Genomic DNA, 21,694 nt, shown 5'->3' on the forward strand with positions numbered 1-21,694 from the left:
TTTTTTTTTTTTTAATGGTGATAAGAGAATGTAACCTTAGAGTCATCCTTTTAGCCTTTTGGTTCCAAGGATACAAATTCATGTCATTTATATTCTATTTTAGAATCTTCATTTTTCTTAGGAATTTAAAGCTATTTTACAAAAAAGTAATGTGTTTGTTCCAGGGTGAAATTTTCATTAATGTAATTTCACCAGTTCATTACTTTGTTCGAATACAGGTTTCTTCATTTATTCTTAAATAAGAACAAGGCAGATGATAAATGATTGAGGGAATATGGTGAATTCTTGTCCCTTCTTTAGCTCTAAGAGCTTTTCTATGAACCTGGAAGTAAGAGTTCACCCAGATATCAGGAAACAGTTCAAAGCAAACAGACAATAGTTCTGTGCTACATGGAAACAGTTAAGTGAAGACTAAAGAGCATTATTGAGGAAAAAGTTAAACCATAGAAAATGTACAAATGAAGTCTTAACAATGTTGAGTTCTTTCAGGGACAAAACAATTGTTGAATTTAACTTAAAAAAAAAAAGTAAATGGAAAAGAAAGTATTTACAAAGAAAACAACAGGCTGCCAAGAGAAATGGGCCTTGTTGCTTGCAGTAGGAGTAGTCAAGGGGAAAAAAGAAATGAATCATTAATGATCATCAACTAGACAAAGACATTTATCCTACAATATTTGAATCAGTAATAATAAATGTCCTTGTATGTATGTTTCTTAGCACCATCTGGATAGCATAGTCCAACAAGTGTAAATATTAGTGTTCATTTGAAACTGCACAAAACCAGTTCAAAGTGATTCAATAGAAGAATGTGAAGGAGAAGGAAATAAATAGAAAATGGAAAAAAAAATGTAAATAATTTTTACAATTGCTCACCAGATGATGTTTGCCTACTAGTTGCCTGAACTGCTACCTTTTTGCTAATCTATATATTTTGTGGAATAAAATCTATTATCTAAAGGTAAGCCAGATTTATATATAGGAGTTCAATGGGATCCACTTAAGAATATTGCTATCATCAGTATATGAAAAAAAAAAGTAAATCTATTCATTACAAGGACTACGAGCCACAGCATTTGGAAAAATTAAATGTATTCACAAATACATTGTGGAATAAATGTGATGCACCTTTAAGTGATATGCATCTATGAATAAGGCATTGCAATTACATTCATCAAGTGTTAGGGAATAGCTAGAAAAACTGGGAAATATGCAATCTTTCAGAAGACTCTTCTGTTCCATGGTAACCTCGTTGAGGTCCTTAAGAGCATTTGTACTCAGGAGAGCATTCGGATTTGCTTTKAAAACAAAGGTCTATGTGATTTTCTCCATTTATATCCCTCTGTTTAATAATTTTCCACAGACAGCCTCTAACAAATAGGATGTACCCAGGTATCATGTCTTTTTGTGGCATAATACCCATAGTGAAAAGCAGGAGCTCTGGACARTATAATAGTTTGTCCAAGTTCATGCTAGATGTCATTGTCAACRCTGGGATCAAGGGATGAGCCTGCTAGTTTGCCAAAATGATGACTAGTCCAAAATACATATTTATGGAAGTTTTTTCTGGGCAGTACATTAAAGGCCTAGCCCCTGTGTCCAAAGCCAAAAAGCACCATCTCTCAGTTTGAAGGCTGTGTATCACATTGGAATGTGTTTTCTCTATCAGTGTGATGCTTTCACGTTGTGTTTTATAATGTAGTAATTACACAGCTTGCCCCACAGTTCTTCTTGAAATTAATGCACCCTTTGTATTTAATAATAACACACATTTAATAAAAGTATTTCATTGTCATAAATATTAAAAGCTACATAATATATGCACATATAAAGACTGCAGTAATGAAGGTGTTTAAAATAAACACCACCGATTGAAATTCAAGTGCAGAGGCTCAGTGGATGCTGTAAGTAAAAGTGGCTGTACAAATACAATCAAATTGCCTTTGTTGATTTTCATTGTCTAAGACGAGAGGAATATGGCATATGAGCAAGGAAGGGGGATAGTGATGGGAAGTTCAAACTCCTTAAATAATCTGCAGCATTGACTTTCCATTAAGAAGGGTGACGAAATGTCTTTGCCAACAGTGTGTAACTCCACCTGTTCTGCATCCTCTGTGCCCTGGCCCTTTTTCTATGAAAGAGCTGGCAGATATGACCCTAAAAGCTCCAGCTCCATCAAGAGGAGAACTCTGCTGTGGAGGGAAGCAAGGAAACTGGCATTTGGCTCATTAGGCAAACCCTGAGGCTGTGGGAACTCTGAGTGCTCCAAGCCCTRCTGGACAAGCCCCAGCAATCACTACTGGAGCTCACAGACAGCTGAGCATTCCCTGCTCCAACCTAGGCAGGCTCAAAGAGACAACTGAATTATGGCAGCAGATGCAGAGCAGCCCAGGATAAAGAAGGCTCAAAATTGGATTGAATCCATTTTGCTTCCACTTGCTGCAAGGTGGGAAGGCTATGTTCTGCACCTTAGGAACAACAAGTCTAAAGTATTTATGTGAGCATTGTTCTCTTYACTCTGTAAAATGTGTGGCACTATGTAATCTCAAATTGCAATATTCAGACATGAATTTCAAGAATCCCACAGCTGTGGGAGCAATGATGGACACCTGAGTGGGAAAGGGTTTACCTGTAAATTCTCAGTTCAGGATTACAGTAGTAGAAGTGCAGAAAGCTTAGGACAAAAAATGTATCTGGAACTGTGAATTTTTGTTCTGATTGGAATGGTTTTGCTTGTGTGTGGGTGCCAATATAACTAAAAGGTGGCAATCTCTCTGGTCTGCAAAAGTGAGAATACCTCTCACTTCTTGCATTAAAGAAATTTACTTTTTGCAGTAATGTGATAAACATTTGATAATAATAATGATATAAACATGTCTTGTTTATATGTGGCCATGTTCTCWTTTCTCTATTGACAAATCAAGGAGTAAAGATTCTTCAGTACTGAAGAACTGAATAGTGCAGAGACAAGTTTTCAGAGAACTGTTACAAATTAATCTAGTGAAGTTTATTCTGCACAATTGGAAGAAATAGAGACTGGGAATTAGAGGAGGCTCTATTTAGAGTAAGATGCTGACATGCTAATATCATAGTTACCAGGCCTTTTTTTTTTTTTTTTTAAATAAATTAATTCCTCACTATTCTATTAGCTCTTTGATTTATGCCTTTTCTTTTTTTAAACAATTATTAGAAAAGAAGGGAAGAATTAATCAGTCAACATAATATTTGGACTTCAGAGATTTTCTCCACGGGARCAGCTGTTAGTGAAGCTAAGCAGTCACTGAGGGAGAGGAAAATCCTCATCATGGGAAAATCCTCATGAAATGGCTGCATGACAAAGTCTAGAATAAAAATATATAGTCGTGCTCCTCTGTGACTGAAAGATTAGAGTGGGCTGCTCCACTGCTTCATGTTATGATGTTTGTTATTTAATACATGAAAACAATGTAAAGAAAGTTGGGCAATGAGATGGCAGCATCTGCAAATGTCACAATTAGCTGGGCTACTCAAATCTAAAACCCACTATTTGGGGAGCTTCAAAGGGGAGCCCTGAGATMTACAGCAGTGGATGACACAATATCAAACAAAAAATTCAACAGTGTGGAAGTTAGCAGGCATTGAAAGAAGTAATTTAAACTGTTTATGACCTCTCTTGGGYTCTAAATTAATTTAAAAATACCATAAAAAGAGATCAAGTCATTGTGGACAACTCAATGAAACCTGTGATGTCTGTTAGGGTTCCAGCAGCCTTTTCCCTCCCCTTATAAATTCTCCAGATAAAAGAATCCCTCACCACAAAACAAGAATCAATGGCAGCAAGATCCTGTCTGTGCAGTAAACTGCATCCAGTACAGCTGATAGCATATAATGCAGCATCATGTTTTATTCTGACTGCTGTAGAGAAGAAATGAGCGATAAAAGGAAGAAAAGAACTTAATAAATACGTTTTGCCCCTTTCTAAGGTAGAATGAGTGAAGATTTGGTGAAACTGAGGAGACACAAATTTTATATATGCAGAAATATTTTTTTTTTTCCATTACGTAACTCAACACTAGTCAATAGGTGAAGGTTTCCAACTTGTAAGTGCTTACATTTSGGAAGGCAACTTAGATGTGTGAAGCCAAACTGAGATAAAAGTGCTTGTAGTATCAACCATTACAGAGTGCTGAATATCCCACACAGACTCTTCTTTCTCAGAAATMCAGAGGGGAGATGTTAGTGAAGGCCTTAACTGAGCCCTTCTGTCCAGCTGTTCCCTCTATGGCACAAGATTTACCCTGTCTTTGCCAGTRTTGAATGAGCTGAGGGATTTCTGTGGACAGTCCTTTTTCTCTGTCCTTGTGTTTATATTTTAGTTATTATTTAGCACAGCCCAGGTTTACAGAGTCACACCTGCAATTACCCAGATTGTTACTCCTCTTCATCTGCTGGGCATATGCTACATGAGCCTCCCTCCAGGCCAAAGGTAAGGTRGATGGTAAATCTCATATGCTATAAAAAATTTAACCACATGATTGTACAAGAACTGTGCCAGTGTTACCATGGACAGTCACACAACCACAGCAGGGTTCTTCACACAGCGTCCAAGYAGAACACGTGGGAGGAGAGGAAGGGAAAAGTAAAATGAGTGCCCTTCTTTTTTTTTTTTATTATGTACAAAACTGAATAAAACAGACTTTAAGGAGAAAAGTTCATTATGCAGCTGCTGAAGCAACCATGCTTTTAAAAATGTTTGGAAAAGAGTGGATTTGTAGAAATTCATTAAAAGGTGTTTGTTAAGGTGACCGTAGATTCATTCCACTGGTGGAACTTCTGGTGGAAAGGATTTCACAGGKCTGGGAGGYAGGAGGTCAGATGRTGCCCAGGGAAGTGGTTGAGTCACTATTCCTGGAGGTATTTACAAGGTGTGGAGATGAGGGACATGGTTTRGTGGTGGCCTTGRCAGTGCTGGGTTGACAGTTGGACCTGATGATCTTAAAGGCCTTTTCCAACCCAAATTATTCTCTGATGCTATGATTTTATCCTCTTTTGTTAAACTGGTTTGAACTTTGTATGAATTGAACATGTCATGTATCTMTTGCTCAGCATAAAGAAAAGATCCAGATTTTACCTGCAGTTATGTTGTTTTCCCACTTCTTGCCAGGTTGTTCCATATCACAATTGCAGCAAAGAATCTCAGGTGAATCCCAAACCAAGGAAATTTATTGGATTATTTTAATAGTTATTCTTAACTCCAAGGCAAATCCATGCCCCACTCTATTCTTTGTCTTTGCTTCTTTCTGGGAGTTTTGTCTTGTCTTATGTTCTTTCGTATACTTGAAAATTCCTCTAAATTTCGAAACATTTTTCAAGATCAGAAAGTTTTCACTATTCTTTTGTCATTGACTAGTCCTCTCAATCTSGAATTTTATCCTGTTCTCTTCTACAGTTTGCAATATTTTTACATACTCATGAAARCATCAGTTCCCTCGAAGGGCAGGTTGCAGAATTCTCTCCGTGATGTTGTTGTGATCTTCTCTCAGTCCCTGTCAAGGCAGATGAGACCTTGAACTGCTGCCATGCTCTGAGGTGCCTCCTCTCTGTTTATTCTCATCACTGATGTCACTCTTTGACTTCCTCATTTTTAAATGAAAGCCCATAAGAACTGGATCTGAAAATGATCCTTTATGCTTTCAGAGCCAGTGAAGGATTAGTCCATACTTGTGTTTGCTGTAAGCTAGTTTTGTTTCACCTTAGCCRTTACCTTGAAAAAGTGTTTCACTGTGAAAAATAATTCCCTCTTACACGAGTAGCAATTCTTATTTCCATCTCACTTATACATAGGACTCTTTATGGAAAAACTCAGCACTTTTTCTTTGGAGGTATTGCCCAAAAAATACCTGTAGTCTGTTGTGCAAATGCTTAAAATGTTCACCTCTCTTGACAGTTCTCCAGACTACGTTGGCTTAATCACAAGTCTTTTTACTTTTTTTTTTTTTTTTTCCCTGAAATCCCTCCACATGATCAAAGTGTTTCTGATAACAAGATGGCCAAAATGGGATGAATTAATGAAAATTCATTTGACTGGTACATCTTATTTTAGGGTAATTTTTGCTGTACCCCAGTATAAATTGTAAGTGGGAAAGTATTCTCCTACACTTTGTTTGCATATGGGTTRCATCAGTGGAGAAAATTCATACAGGAAAAATGTGTAGGACAAACTTTTTGTTCAATGCCAGTTTGGGTGAGTTCTGACTGTAATCCTGAAGCAGAGGGGTCAGTAGATCTTAATGAATTACATGACTRGATTTGTATGAAAAAAGCCTTTGCTTGAGATCCCTTTGCTTGAGACCCCTTTACTCAATTTATTTTGAAGGGAAAGGGTGTTCTGTGAAAGAAATGTTTTTGTTCCATCACATCTATTTTAACCCTTTAGGTAATAWGCTGAAATGTTACATAGATTCTGTCGATTTTATTTCCATAACAAACAACATTGTATTTGAAAGACTTACAAATCAAAAGAAAATTCCTGTATTCAGATTAGACAATGAGTCAAGTAGATTTTGCCTGTTTAGAGCAGAATATAACCTGGAGGATTTTAGAGTGAGAGGGTTACAGAAGGTTCACAGACATGAGCACTAATAATCATTCCAAGAGTCCAAATGTATGAACGTGGAGTGTCATTTGATACTGTTTTGTTTGGGTTGTTTGTTTTTTTTTCCTTCACATAGATTTTGGTTTTAAAGGAATGCAAGATCCTGTACTTTTCTGTTTCCAAAAATGATAGGAAAATATTAATAATTTAGATTAATAATGAACAGAATATTTTTAGTGCTTCTYTACCCAAAAAACTGGGAATATGGGAGTATGAGTCCTAAGACAGTTTGAGGAGCAGTTTTCCCTGTGAATAAGAGGAAAATGTGTGCTGAAGCAGTGTAACTTGCTGCACATTTATTGAGGTGTGAACGCCTGGTATTTAAAATTAAAAGCTGCTGCTATGAGTTCACTAGCTAAAGTAGTGACAGGAGTGCAGAAGACAGTTTTAAACAGCTGAAATCTGTGAGCATTGATRGAGAGGTAGAAGTTATAAACCTGTCCTCATGTATTGTTTGCCTCATGTTTTCTGCTGCTCCTCACTGCATGATGACAATGACTGTTGATTTATTTGCTGAATTCTAAGAATAAAACAGTGTAAAGGCAGGGCGAAAATATACTGGGTTCAGCTTGCCTTTAAAGAGCTCTGATATCATCAAGGCTTAAGAGGACCACTTTTCCATGGAAAAGGATCATGTGGAACTTCTCTTGCAGGTGGTTTAGGAGAGCAGCCTGCCACTTCTGCATTGCGTTGAACCACTTCATAAATCTGGGGACTTGGACATTTGGCTAGATCACAGGTTTTTCTTAGCCTGGGAAGGCAGCAGTTATCTAAACAAAATCCACAGAATATTTTGGTAATTAATTTTTCAAATAACTATTCTTATGGTGTCTGTCCAGGGGTATAAGGAATAAAGGAAACACTATAAGAACTCAGACTATATGACTCTCAGTTGTTGGTTCAAGGCTTTATGAAGAACTTTTATGCCTCAGAAGTGTAATATAGTATTTTTTATGTTTAATAGTATTATAATATTTAGTATTTATTTAGTAATATAATACTTACTTAGCCCCTGTACATTTTTATTAGTGGAGTATCTCTCTTTAAACTTGTAATTGTGTATTTGATGACATGTAGGGCACAATAGCTTTTACCTATGTTTATCAGACTCCCATAGAGAGACAGTATCTTCAAAATTACTTTCTGAGTACTTTCCAGATATAGTTGGAATATTTGATCTTGTCATTAGTTTATTTATGTCTTTTTCTTCTTTGGAAATCTCCCAAGATGGAGTCCAAAGGATCCTTGGATAGAGAGAAAAAAAAAAACCCAAAAGTAATTATTAAAAATCATTTCTATTGGTAGCTGTTGTTGCTGAGTTTTGCTGGCTTTGCTTCTTTGCCATCTGGTTACCTGCACTCGGCAGACTCCTGGGTCTGATTGTGTGAAGCAGCTCACATTTTGGTAACAACAGATTCCTTGCACCAGAGAGCTGATGTTCAAAGGCAGTGCAGTTACCACTGCTCATGTTGAACAAAGTGTGGAATTTGACCTTTATGAAAGAATTGCAAAGAGGCTTTGAAATCACTGTAATGATATCCATGGAAAACAGAGAGGAGCTGGGAACAGGGAAGTTTTAGTGAGTTTCAGAGAGCAGCATGTCATCCCTCTCCCTGTCCTATGTACCCTCTGCCACCCTTCAGTTCCTGAAAAGATGTAACTACAAAATGCTGTGATATTTCATTTTTCCCACTTGGAGTCTCTCTTAATAATATACAAACCTGTTCCCTTTCCTTAGAGTCACCTCACAGTCCTTTGTTAGAAGGATCAGCTGTGCTTGTCTGATTCAAAGGAAGACCTTTGGCATCTATTTATATGCAGTGCTTGAGACAGGATGCTGAGCAAGAAGGCTCTTGGATTTAACCCATTATGACCATTTTTTATTGAGAGTAACATTCCTCCTATTGCTGGCTATCCTACAGGCATCTCTCCCACTAGCATGGAAGCATGTGTTTTCGAAGTGTAGTACAGGTTTCTGCTCTTCATGGAGAAAACTGGTGTATTAAGAAGGATTTACTTGAAATCCTTGTATTTCTGTCCTAAAATTTAGTTTTGGACCCTGGGAAGGCAAGACTTCATACAGACAGATTTCACATGGGCACTTGTGACTTTCAAGTTGCCATTTCTTCATTCAAAAGTGAAGAAAAGATACCTGTATTCTCTGATGCCGACATCTCCCCAGGACTATGCTCAAGGCCATATTCCGTCGAGGAAATGAAGTGCTTTGAGACAACATTGTACGTCATATTTACTTTATTAAAATAGAAGTTACATTTTGGGGTATTTTAAAGATAAATGAGCATGGACTTGGGAAGTTTATTTTCCCTCTGTGCGGTAACTCCTTAAGCTGTCTGGTTGTACATGTTTTGGTCTCTTCCCAGGCAGAGTCTGTCACACGCTCATGTCACATGGAATCCCCCTACACTTGCAAATGCTGTGATCCCTGGAGAGGCATGGTCCTCTGGGGGCTGAGATGTTTTGCTTAGGAATTCAGGGCACAATTTAAACCTAGCTGTGGATTGCGCCATTCCTCCTCCTTTTCTTTTCTTTTCTTTTTTTTTTTTTTTTTTTTTTTTTTTTTTTTTTTTTTTTTTTTTTTTTTTTTTTTTTTTTTTTTTTTTTTTTTTTCATAAGTCCTGGATGTGATATGTTTCACAATGATACATTCTGTCTTATGTTGTTGCTCTCAGATTGCACGTGTGAGAACACAGCATCTCGGAAATGATTTACAAACACGGGTGCGGTGGCTGATGGCACTTTATTTGTGAAGGAAAAGGCATATGTTTGCCTTGTGGTGTGTGCCTGTGGATCAAAATCCAAGGAAAAGTGAGCTGACTGCATCAGCAATAGGCGTGTTACTTACCAAAAAAAAAAAAAAAAAAAAAAAAAAAAAAAAAAAGGAAGGCAGAAAAATGCTGGGTGCTTTGTGGAGATAGCATACAATTTATTGATTTTCTCTGTATGCTTTATGGCTATAATGGACTTTATGAAAACCCTAAGCCTGTCCATTTTATCTTTGTAAATAATTGACTGAGAACACTGCTCTAAATTGGATAAGTGGAATGAGATACAYGCAAGGAGAAGATTGTACAAGTAATTATATGTTTATGGTACGTTTCAGCCCATTTTGGCAAAGTTCAAATAAATTTCTTCATAGTGACTGAAAATCAGAGATCTAATTTTTGGTTCAAATATGTTGTCACAACTACCCTTAACTCTACTGTAATTTGCATTTCAAGTGCAGTAGAATCTCTGAGCACCTCCTCTGTGTGTAGTATGATTACTGTTAATACCTGATTTCACAGTTATTTATAATCTTGATGTTTTGCTTGACTGTGGTTAATATCTCATTTACTATTCTGACCACCCTGAACAGCCCTTCTACATGATACTTCCTGGAGTGTCTAGTCTTTTATCCCCTGGCTGTAACTTCGAATTTCTCTCTGGTTGTAAAACAGTCTCATATCTTTGCATCAGAAATTATTTTTAATCTTGTGTTTCAGAGCTCAATACAGCTGCCAGGGAGCATAGCAACACTAATTCACACTCAGAAGAGGGGGACCTTTGCTGTCCTAAGCAGAGGCCACAGTTCATAAAGCTCCTGGTTCCAGCTCTGTGTAGGGCCACCTATATTCTGCCTAAGTTCAGCTTGCCACTGAAAGAAGAGCTCCATCCTCTTGCCAGTGGCATTCTTTTCCACCTGGCTTTTTGTGCTGGCACTTAGCTTATGTGGCTGTTAACAAGACAGATGAAGGATTGATGATTCTGCTGCAAATGCATCTTGCATTTCTTCTGGTTTCTTTTTTGGGACAATTGCCTAACCTGCTTTAGGATGCAGCTGGGAGAGGCAAGTGTCAGCACAAGCAAGTTGGAGGAACAAATTATGAAGATCAGGAGAGACACCAGAAAGGACCACCATTTCTGGCAGATGTCCTAATTTATGCTACAGGTCCTGGGCTGCACACTCACTGAGAGCTGGCAAATGGGGATTTCTACCTTGCACGGGAGAGGGGTCTGCCGAAAAGGTGATTGTCAACATCACTCATCATTAAATGGCAGCAGCTTCTGTCCCYCTGCTCAGTTCCTTTTGACAAGCTCTGTCTTCAGTGCAAGAGATGTTTGTGAATTCTGGCACTCCAGGCTGTTCACCCCTGCTCTGAGCACCCGGTGGTGCAGGTTACATGAACCACTCTCTACAATGTAAACCGGCATGAGGAAATGCCTTATAGAAGATAAATATAATTATCCAAACCCCTAGGCAGAAACACCCATAACATCTGCCAAACAAAAATTCAGATAATTGGAAAACCTGGCTTAGCACATTCTGAAATTGGCCTTTGGGATCTCAAAATCTCTGATTTGGTCTTCCTAGCTTGGTGAGCTGGATTTCCAKTTGGGAGATTCTTTCAACAGAGCTTAGGTTTTAAACTAGATGTATATTAAAACCTCCAAAGCTTTTGTCTCAGGATCTGCCATGGAAGTTACATTCCTAGATAAATCAGAATACCATCTGTACTGCCAACTACAACGYGAGAGAGTTAAGCGAGGTCTTTTAAACAACCAAAAGCACCTGACAAAAAGAGGTAATACCTCCCTCCAGGCTACTTCACTTTTCCTAAATTGTCACAGGCTTCCAAAGGATCTATTTCAGATTTTGACTTAAAGTTACCCAAATCTAACTTATCTGAAACCCAAGGCAGGCAGGAAACCGACAATGTCATATCATGGACCATAGACAATGTCTGAACTGGATTAGTAAATCCTAAAAGAAATTTATTATCCATTTGCCTATTGCGTCAAATAGTTTTGACAAGATAGATTCGAGCTACAGAGGCTCCTGCTGATGAAACAGAAGAACTGGGTGGAGGGATGGTAAAGGAAGTTTGTGCTGTTGAAATGTGCTGATGGTTTTGGCAAAGTTGATCATGACAAGCCCTGCAGAGCCTCGCTGGACACTGGAGGGCTGTTGTGACAAAATTCACTTCCTTTTGTGATACATCGGTTATCAAGCAAAAACTCAACCATAGTTACAGGTCAGGAACTGTAGGGAGAAAGCTTTCCAGAAACATTGTAATTAAGTGAAAACTAGATACTTTTAATTTTAGAATATTTACATAAATCTATACATGTTAATGGACAGAAATGCATGCCTAAATACTCTGAAATTTGCCCTGGAGTGATGTGRTAATTACCTGGTTATGAGTTGTGCATGTTAATTTCTGTAGGTGATTTATCTGGTTTATCTGGCTTTTAAAGACATTGTATTTTCCTTCTTTAAGTTTTTTTTTTAATGCCCCTATTTTCACAACAGAGCACAGATAGCATTGCTGTAATTATGAGTGAAGGGGGGAAGTGCAGGCAWGAGTTGACAAGGAGAAGCAAGAGCTGGAGGTGAGGTAGCTACTCAGTTAATCCGTGAGGAGAGATAACGAAGCCAGAGCAGAGATGTGGCCAGAGAGGCAAGCAGAAAGGATACTTTTATCAGCGTTGTTTCAAAGCAGCTATTACAGTAAGTACTAAAAGAGGAAAAGAAGCAATTACAGTAATGATTTTGAAATGCCATTTAATAATGTGCAGGACAGGAACTACATCTTTACCTGAGCAGCTGGGGCATGTTCTGGGTGTGTCTTGCTTACCTGCTTTCGAGAGAAACACAAATACAGGCGTAAATTTTAGCTGAATTTGTAACTGAGAGCACATGCTTATGAATTTCTAAATAAGACCTAACATCAGGACTTTCAATGTTGCAAATGTTTTTGATAGTGGGGCCTGGGCTTGGCACTAAACCCTTCCACTGTAAATGTATTTGAGTGCTTGTTTTGTCTGAAAAGTAATCAAAGATACAGATTATATGAGCCTTTAATATTCATTGTTATTTACCTCTGAAAGATTCAGCTGATTTGCTTTTCTAAAAGAAATGCTGCATTGTAATCAATTTTCTGTGTGCAGTTTAAAATGTCAGGAACCTTTTTGCTATTTAACCTGCAGACTCATGCAGTAAGGGATKAGGCAGACGTTTTGAAGTAAGGCTATTTTAAGGACTAACTTCTAAGAGATTTCAGGTTCAGCATATCCAAGTACAGTATATGATATCTTATTGTTTGCTTTCTTCTTAATTTAAAGGTGAGATACATTTCAGGCAGCAGCTAAGAGGCATTAATTGAAGTATATATATATATTTTTTTTTTTCATTCCATTGCTATTTGTCTGGTCATTCTTTTAAAAATGAAATATACACACACTATTGACTCTGTGTGATCACATTTGAGTATTGACATTGTTTGAAAGTTCTTGGGAAATACTTTGTAACAAATTCTTTGTTACRAAAATACATATTTGAGTGCAGAATTCAATTAAAATGTCATGATCAAAAAATAGTTAAAGAAGCAAACTGCTGTATGCACTGATTTGAAGAAAAAAATTTTAAAATGGAGCTCCATGGAGCTTTTGTAGATATGTAGGCCTCTCTTCACTGTTGGTTGAGTTTATTTAAAGAGCTTTTCTAGTCACCTTTGAACCCAAATGATTTCTCCAGATGTACAGAAGTGAACAATGTAAAAATCTTGCTGCTTCAGCAGAACAGGATCCAGCTGGCAGGGAACTGGATCTGCAAGTCATTGGTTACAGCTGTGTTTCAATTTATGTGATGGTTGAAAAAATAAATTACTGGATTAAATGGCTAGAAAGAGCACTCTTTGTTTAGCCCTTGTGTGGGGACTGAAAGTGTTTATGGTGCTGTTTTCTTCAGAGCCTTTGCAAAGTAAGCCGGACAAATAGACTTATTCAAAACTTCTGTGAAATGTTGTGCATTCAGCTTTATTTCTTTATAGAAGAAACTGTATGTTTTTGTATAATGCTGCCAGGCAGAAACCATTTTTAAGGTCTCTTGGCCTTTGAGAGTGGCAGTAGCATTTTAGCAATGTCTTGTAGGCACTGCAGTTTATCACTGGAAGGCAGTTTCCTTTTGTTAAAGGTTTTCAAATGCATTTCTTGGCATGAGCACAAATATATGTAGGGACTCTGTCAAACTCATAACTTTTTAATGKGTTTAATATTTCAGCTTTGTATACCACTTACCTTTGGCTCTACATGATAGTGCTGATGTAATTGTAAATTGGGTGCACAATAATTTACAGAGCAGGCACAATGAAAGCAGAAACGAATGCCAAGTGTTTGGATTATCCCATATCTTATTTTAATGTTCTAACGATGGTGATTATGTCTTATTACCTGATATCCGGATCCTGCAAAGGATTTACAGAACAGTTCCATTCTGCTTGATAGGACTGGGTGGTGCATAGAGCTCATCACAGTTTTGCTGGCTATTTTGATAAGAAATGTGTTTTTCGGTTTTTTTAAGTCTTTATAACATGGTCCTTTGAAATCCCACAAACTGACTTTTCTACTGGAGGTAGCTTGTTTTGAAGGAGTTGAGATGCAACATCACCCAGTGAAGTCCCAACTCTGCTGAAGTCACTGGGAATTTTGGCACTGGCTTCTCTTTGGCTACGATTTCACTTTCAGAGCAGGATTTTAATGTTTTTACCTAAAACCAATATCTAAAGACCTACAAGTGACTTTTCTTAAGTAGTGAAACTGCTAGTGAAGTGATAGGCTAGCAAAAGTGAACAAAAGATTTGATATTAGACCAACAGGAGTTATGGAGGCCTCTTGCAGGCGCTGTGGAGRGCTAAATAACAGCACAGAATTTTCAGGCACAGCAGACAGAGAGTACATAGTGCATTTTTTAAAGCTTTAGCTGGCTTTCAGCATAATAGTTTGCAAAGCCAGGAGCTTTTCAGCACTTATATCTGTTTATTCAGCAATATTTTCTAGTAATTATTTTAGGCTGACCATTAGTTTCATTTTACAGTCATAAAGMAGTCCGTAGCTGCAGCCGAGTATCAGTTACATCCTATTTATTAAAACATTTCTAAAACAATGCATAAACGTGGAAAATTACGGTTGTGATTAGATCATAATTGTTGTCCTATCAAGATCTAATTACTTTTCTAAAAACAGTTTGCACAAATCATTTTCAAAGGGTTGCCTTTATAAAATCCTACAAAGCGCTGGCCAAGGAGAGTTAAATACYAGAACAGGAGTTCCAAGGCAAAAATGAAATCAAACAAGTTGGCCAAGTTCCATCATAAGCCACCCTCAGAAATACCAGTGAGAGGCTTAAAATATTTTAAATAGAATATTTCCCCTCCCCCCCTTCTTTTTTTTTTTTTATTATTGTCCCCGAGCAGCATTATTACATTAAGAGCCCTGCGACAGAAAGTCGTGGTGATGCAGAATAAATAACCATAATGTATCAAAAGCAGACAAAGGTGTGATTGATCTGTCTGGAATTGGCAGACTCTTTCGCTGTGTCAGGCTGTTTCTTTGATCAATGAAGGTATAGCCTCTGACCTTTAAAAAAAATCAATGAGATTGATTGAAAGGAGAGAGAGAACTATGAGAATGCAGGGTAGCTTTAACCTTCACTGTCTAGAAAATTTAAAATATTCCGGTTCTGCAGGCATTGAACCTGCTATTTTGTATTTTTTCTTAAAATGCTTTGCTTTCCCCAGACTTCTTTTGAAACCTCTAAAAACAAGGCTGTAGAAATAGTTTYCTGAATGTTTCTCACAAACGTTTATCTTCAGATCGTACTGTTAAGAAAATAGGAGTGTTTTCTCTTATAGCAGAATTCTGTGCATTCTCGTAGTGCTTGCAGCATGTACCAAATACCCTTAATTTCCTTTCACAAACTCAGATTTTTATGTTGCAATACACATCCAGGAACCACTGCTCGGAGAAATGGTTCAGATCATTTCAGAGACGTTATCCACACGCAAATAAGGGGATTTGTTTTGCCCTATTTCAGGRTGAGGCCCGCTGGTGATTGCAAGAACAGTGTGTAACCTGAATGGAGGGGTGACTTCTGGAAACAGCATATTTTAGTGATCTAAGTCTATGTAATCTTGTGTTTTTATCAATTTTATATGTGTTTGTGTGTATGTGTGTGTATGCAGGAACACCTACATGTAAGGAAACAGTAAAAATGTCATACTGGAAAATTTGTGAAGCGGGATTTTTAAAAKAGTACTTGGCACTTTACATCTTTCTTATCAAACAGGCTGCAAATGCAGACTYGACTGTTTAGGCAAAAACAGGTTTTTGAACAGTTGGAATTTCATTCTGGTGCAGGGCSCTTTCTTTCTTCACATTGTGCTGATGCTGTATTAGCTAGTAACAAAAAACAATTGGTAAAGTAAATATAAAAAGTGTTCATAAACAGAAAAGTCAATTCATTCTTTATTTCGTGCTYTCAAGGCTCAAGGAAACATAGGTCAAAAAAAGTATACATATGATAGTGGTTTGTTTTCACAAATAATTACTTTTTTAATTGGAAGTGTCAGTAAAATCAAGGTCTATTGAATAGTATTCACACACTTACAAAGTAATTCAAACTSCAATAATTTCTGCTGTCATATGTCTGTGTTTTAATAAAGGGMAGGTAAATTGACAAGTCAGCAAGGAGATGGTATAATAGCATTTCTTGAGTAARATGGAGCTTGTGCGGGAAGCAAAGGATATTGCTGTTTCTCTGTAATTTTATTTCTGTGATTTCCTTTCTGCAATAGATTGTGCAGGCTATGTATATATATTTTTAATACTTCACAATCAGGTGGGAATTCCAGYAAAGTTTAAAAAGGCACTCTTACGTTAAATTGCAAGACAAATTCTGGATGCAGCATTTCTAAACAAGAAAATAGGAGGCTGGAATTTTTTTTGCGGCAGATCTGAGACTAGGTAGCTGCTGGAATTTTCTGAAGTCTTTCTCCCCTTGCTGTTCATTACTGAGATGAGAAGGTGTTAGGGACAATCATACAGAATTATGACATAGGTAATTTTGACTAGGCACGGATTATTCTAACAATGTCGCTCTTCTAAGTCATTTAAATGCCACATTAARAGAATCTAAACCTTCTATTTTGTGAATATGTTGTCCATGTGCAGTGTGATGAAGAAAGTTTTGCTTCTAGGAAAGCGATGAGTAGGTTTTGTCCCAGTTGGAGCACAGTGAGGATTGAAGATGAGAACTGTAAAATCAGAATAACATTTGATATTAATGCATTTCTCCCTTCCTGTAAGATAMATTCTGATTTTGCTCCAACAGTGTCTAATCCTTGTCATCGCATTCTCTTAACATTACTATCTGTTATTCCAGAGTTCTTATCTGTCACATAAATTTGTATTAATATTGCAAATCACCTTACTCTTGCTGTTTATGAAACAAAAGGCTCATCCTGTACTTGGGTGGGTTCTGATACCTGACGTGCATGTCCAGCCTCACCTCTCCTCCCTCTCTGTCCAAAAGTAATAATCCAGGAAATGCCTTTTTTTTCTTTTTTTTTTTTTTTTTTTTTTTTTTAATTTTTGGGTGCTCTCAGCAATGGCTGCTCCCCTTTCTGTTCCTCGCAGACACAAACTGCATCTTTCCAGTGTGGATGTGGATGCTGTCCCCTTGTGGATGCTGCTCACAGTCTGAGCTGCTGCCTGCGAAACTGAGCARTGCCCTTCAGCCAGTTTAAGGTGGTGTCTGCTGCAGTGCATTCATTTAACATTACTAAAGGACAAAATTAAGGTTCTTTTTGTTTCTCATCCCCCTGCCAGCTAAAGCTTTCCCAGAAAAGAGGCAAAGCTGAGGTCATTTTTTTTCCATCTGTGAGGGGTCAGTGACTGTAACCAAGCTGTTCCTGGCTGAGGTATAAGCCTGTTTAAAAGCACCTATGCTAGCAGCTGAATCATTTTCGAGACCAATTTTTTACATTTCTGCTAATGAAAACAGCCGGGTCATTAAATGCAGCAATCGATTGCCAATTATAACCTGTCTAGGACAGCATGGAGCCCTGCCCAGACAGACCCCCGACCCCAGACGTTGCTGTGAGACCCCTATTTGCTGCTCCCATCCCATACCCASTACTAACATCGCTAGGAGCACAAATTCCTTCCCAAAATACCATTGCCACAGCTAATTCTGCTATTTGGTAATCTCAGTGTTGCCCGGACTGGGGCTGTACSCTCAGTCTTTCCAGCTGAGAAGCAGATCCATGGTTAAAAAAGGTGTGGTTCTGCTTGAAAACAGAGGCAGTGTGTACAGGCAGTGATGTAAGTGTAAATGTAGCAGGGTTTTCCTTCGCTATTTTTATTTAAGTCTAACAGAATAAATCAGACWTAAGAGACCTAAATTGTGGATGCCTGCTACCTGGAGTCTTTCTTTCCTCCTGAAAAGGTGAGAGAAGGATATGTGAGAATTGCTGGAGCATTTTTATGAAAAGCTCTTAGATCTTCTCCTGCACAGGAATTAAAAAAAAAAATAGAAAAAAAAAAGTTTAATGGTTGACATTTAATCTTCATACAGTGAATAATAATTACAGGCAAGAATTTAAAGTGGTTCTGCTCATAGTCAAGCCTGATGGTTCTTTTCTCCTTGCATTGCATGAGGATTTACTGTACTGTGGATGCAAAATGTAAATGATGGGCAAATCCGTGAAATTCAGACGTGCACACAAAACTGTCTTTCCAACTTTTTCACACTTACCTTCAAACTGAAAATGGATTTTCCTGGTGGCTGATTAACCAGAAATGAGTTGTTTCTAACTAGGTTGAGGGGAGGAGGGTTYTGTAATATTGGATTAGTGAAAGGAGTGAACAGCTTCAGTTTAATTCAACTAGTCTTCTATTTTTAATCTCCAAGGAAACAGCTCAGTTGAATGTTAATTAAACAGCAGTCTTTGATCCACCCAGCCACTCCCGGAGGCATAATAATAATATATAAGTGCACAGCAGCACATATATAATAGGTACACTTAAAGGAGTGCATCTAATCTCACCACATTCGCATTTAAAACATTTCTTGCTGACCCACTCTTATATGATTTAAATAGGGGAAGGAAAAAAGAGGGGAAAATGCTAAGTTAAACTTTGACGGTCTGAAGGTAGGGCAGCAGAGAAAGTTTGAGTTCCTATTACGAGGATGTATAAGGGTTAATGATTAGAAGAGYGGAATCAGGAAAGACCTTAAGCCCAGATCTATGACAGTGGTAATTGAGCTGATTGATTACGACATCTCGTTTCAGACGACTATTGATTTAATCTAGTCTGCAGTCCCATTGGCCCCAGAGGTGCTCCCGAGTGAGGCTCAGCACTTGAACCTGGGTACTCTTCCCTACTCACTGTCTGGATATAAATTTCCAGAATCTGCAACCATTTATAATTTTCGTTCATCTTCATCCTTTTATTCAGAAGCTTCTAATTTCATCAGGCTAATGTTTTTAACCATTGAGGAGACAAGCACAGGGAAAATGAAGTGGCACAGGATGAAAAGGGTGGATTTAAAAAAAAAAAAAAAAAAAAAGGCAGGGCAGAGAGCCGGGGCTCTGTGGCCAGTATTTGCATCTGTTGTCTCTGATTCGCAGAGCTAGCATAGGCTGCTTTTGGAGGCAGTCCACAAAGCTGGGCTATCAGTAGGCAGTTTGCTGTACGCGCACGTTCAATTATTAAAATAGTAGACTTTTTTTTCTGTCTGATAGCCACAGCGAGGTCATGACATTAATTTATCCAGGGTATTGTGGGTAACTATACAGAAAAAAAGCATAAAGGGCACAGATGCTGGAGCAGCAAAAAATGGATGGGTCTGAGCAAAAGGAGATTAAGAGGCGATGACCAATCTAATGTACGTATAGCAGTAAGAAGCTGGCATCCGACACAGGCTGTTGATGGCAATAAGTATTTTAAGCCATGCTGTGCATGTGCTAATTTTTTTTTTTTTTATATATATATACCTCAGTAAATGCTAAGCTGAATGCTGTAATCGTGTATTTTTTCAGTTTCCCAAATCTGATTTCGGTCTTGTTTTTGTTGTCTCATGCTTGGCGTTCTTCGCTCGCTCTCTGTCTGTGGGTGTGTGTCTGTCTCCGTCTCTCCCTTTCTCCGAGATTACAAACTTAACTGTTTCCTAATTGTCTACTTTCCTAAGAAATCAATCACCATCGCCACGACCAGTCCCAAGAGCGCGCTAACCGGGCTCAGGGCGTGTACCCGGCGTTTTGGCTTCCTTCCTTTGCCTTGGGGCTGCGCTACGTTTTCTTTTGGACCTTCCCCGCCAGTGGATGCCCTTCCCGTTCACCGCTGCTGCCATAAGGTTGCCAAAAGGCTACCTGAGCCGGGACTGCAGCGCTGCATCCTGGGACCTGCCGAGGGCTTCCACGGCACCAGGCAGCTCTGAGAATTGGCTGGTGAATTGCGTGTCACCTGTCCCCCCCCACCCCGGTAAATAATTTCTATACCGCGAATCACAGTGGCGTGGTATTGTCTGGAAAAGTAATTCCCAAATACTGTTGGCGTAAAAAAAAGGGAAAAGCCGAAAGACTGGCAACACCGTAAGCCATTAAAGTCCCTTGCCTTAAGAACAAAGGAACAAGGTAAAAATGCACACAATAATTATGCTCTGTGGATTTTCATAGCCTGTCAGACAACTTGTGCCTGTGTTTCGGTTATCAGCCTTTGTGCTTTGTTTTGTGTCGTGTGTTTTCTGTACACGTCTTGAGTTTCTCCGTGTGTGTATTCGGTGTACGTGTTTGTGTTCAGACTTCTCCACCAAAACGGAGCAAATACCGTACAGAAAAATCCACAAGTGTGGCTCAAACGTGCATTTTCAGTGCTCAGTGTGGTCGTGCCGGGTGTATTGCCATTGTTCTCTTGCAGTGCTCCCTCTGACGCAAGCAGCTTCTATTTTTTTATTTTATTTTAACTGAGAAGTCTAAAATAAAAGAAAGAAAAAGGAGGAAAAAATGTGCTTAGTCCGGTTAAATGCCAATTGAAGCCCAGAAACTCACGATTTCAGCACAGTGAATGGTGATTCAAACCCTGGCAGGGTTTTGGCTATGAGACAATTCCTACTTATAAAGAGTACAATGAATGGGGGGGGCAGGGGGGGGGTGGGGAGAAGATAGCATTAATTTTGAGGAAGATTAATATTAGTCTTTTAATGTTCATTATTTTCTGAAGAAGTGAATCCTTGTAGCTTTTGAGAGCTAGTGTGTCCTTCCCACTGGTATTTATTCGAGCAAAGGAAAAAATGAAGAAGGCGTAGAATAAACTCCTAAGACTGTTCAAGAATTACTGGCATTATTTCTCTCTACATCACGTGTGAGCCTGGGTTGCCTGCTATTCCTGAGGCAGAGGATCGAGGATGAAAGTCTGTGTGTCAGAGCCTGTTTTCACAACTGCATTTGGAGATCTGTCTTATTGATTAGGAAAAAAAGGGGGTGGGAATAGGAGTGTGAGGTGAGGGGAGGACCGACTGACTACTGGCTTATTGCAGCTCAAGACATTTTCTTCCGGAAAGATGTCAAACAACTGAGACACAGCAACAGAGGAAGTAGAAAGGTGGAAAAATAAGAAGAGGGACCCTTTGGAAGAAATGAAGGCATTCCTTATGAGAGCCTTGAGGTTTTCTGTTTTTTTTTTTTTCTTCTAACATCTGACCCACAAGGGCTAGAGTGACAGCGTCATGCAAATGCTGCAGTCCAGCAGGTCTGAGAGAGGGTGGATGCTAGAGAGTGAGTTAATGTTAATGATGAGTGCAGTGAAAATACCAGCCGATACCACCCCCTCCACACACAACTGCTCTGAGTCAGCATCCGCTGCTTTGCCGTGCCTTTCTGTGCGTGTGTGTGTGTGTGTGCGCATGTGTGTGTGTGCGCGTGTGTGCTCTGACCGTGTGTGTGCATGGAAGGTAAAGCCAGTCAGTCAGTGAGAAGCAAAGGTACGTTCGAGAGCAACTAAAATCTGACTGATTTCCATCTTCAGAGCATCAGATGTATTCCCTAAAGAGGATGGGTCTATGCGATGGGGGTGGTATAATTATGTTAATGTCATATTTATAGAGGGGAGAGATTTTTCATTCTAATTATTGATTTGAAAGCTGTGGTCAAAATTGTTTGTTAAATCATGATCAGCTTTAAAAAAAGAAATTGAATGAAATCTAGGGACTGCTATACATATATA

General features: G+C 38.6%; 1 long non-coding RNA gene across 2 annotated transcripts in view; it reads left to right on the top strand.

Moving 5' to 3' along the window:
* Positions 1-21,694, top strand: part of LOC130575012 (uncharacterized) — a 313,637-nt gene that overhangs the window by 198,359 nt on the left and 93,584 nt on the right. The window lies entirely within an intron of this gene.

Source organism: Malurus melanocephalus, unplaced genomic scaffold, assembly GCF_030028575.1.
Source record: "Malurus melanocephalus ecotype Western Australia unplaced genomic scaffold, MMel_1.1 scaffold_95, whole genome shotgun sequence".
Classification (NCBI taxonomy): domain Eukaryota; kingdom Metazoa; phylum Chordata; class Aves; order Passeriformes; family Maluridae; genus Malurus; species Malurus melanocephalus.